The following is a 1,303-nucleotide window of genomic DNA, read 5'->3' on the forward strand; positions in this document are numbered from 1 at the left end:
CCCAGGCTTGTGTTTGAGTAACTCTTATTAATAACTAGAAGCCCGATGCACAAAGATTTGTGCAAGAATGGGCCTTCCTTCCCCTGGCTGTTGGCACCACCTTCGCTCCCACCCAGAGCCGCCTTTCCGCCTTTGCTTCAGCCTGGAGCTGCCTTTCCGCCTTCCCATGCTGCCCAGAGGCCTGGAAGGCAGCTGGAGCAGTGCAGAACGCCTGTGTTGTCACCATGGTGACGACGCAAGCATCCTGCCCCGCTCCCAGCCTCTCGGTGCCTGTGTATGCAAATTAACATGCCATCTTTGTTGGGTTAATTTGCATACTTGCTCCTGATTGGCTGGTGGGTGTTGCAAATCATACGCCAATTACCATCTTTCTCTTTTATTAGTATAGATGCTTACTTTGAATTTATATTAGTTCACACAAACACTCCATCCATGCTTTTGTTCCGGCCCTCCGGTCCAGTTTAGGAACCCATTGTGGCCTTCGAGTCAAAAAGTTTGCCCACCCCTGGTTTAGGGTCTAAGAATTACCCAGATTTTATATGGGAAGGGAATAAAGGGAGAGTTCATTATTGTGTATAAAACATCTCAAAACCTGAATACCAAGTGTCCTTGCTTTTCTTAGAAGTTAGCAATTTTTAAAGCTTTCATAAGATTTGACATAAATGTGAAAGGGAGTAAGGGATTTCTATTTTAAAAGGATATAAGTATAGTTAATAATAATTTGTCCCTCCCACTCTTCTTTCATCTCTCTCTCCTTCCAGTTTCTTAGCAGGATCACTTATAAAAATTAATGAGAATTCCTGTCTTCCTCTCTCCCTTTCTTCATTCTGTAAACATGTATTGAGCACCTACTGGCTCCAGGAATTCTGGCTCGGTGCTCAGAATAAAGGGAAAATGCCAGGAGCCAGTCCATCCTTGCTGCTTGACACAGTCGCTGCAGGGAAGAAACATCGGCACAGCATATGTTTCAAGGGACCTGGCGTATATGGCATACTGTTCTTAATATGTTTGCTCACCTTCTTGGCGCTATGTGTTTTAACCAAGGTCACCTCTCCAAGAAAGGCTGTTTCCCCAGGTAGAGATTTTCCCCTGAAGTTAGGGAGGGAATAAAACCCCTTCACTAAGTGCCAGGCGGGTAATTACTCTCTTTAACTATGAACAATCATGCTTAAGCTACATAATCTTTACTCCCTGAATTGGAGATAAGAAATGCCTTAACCTTTGGAATAGAGATTGATAGGATTGGAATCAACTGGTATAAATACAGATGTAACAAGACAACAGGACACAGAACTTAGAAGCC

The sequence above is a fragment of the Myotis davidii genome, unplaced genomic scaffold, assembly GCF_000327345.1.
Source record: "Myotis davidii unplaced genomic scaffold, ASM32734v1 scaffold1, whole genome shotgun sequence".
Lineage (NCBI taxonomy): Eukaryota > Metazoa > Chordata > Mammalia > Chiroptera > Vespertilionidae > Myotis > Myotis davidii.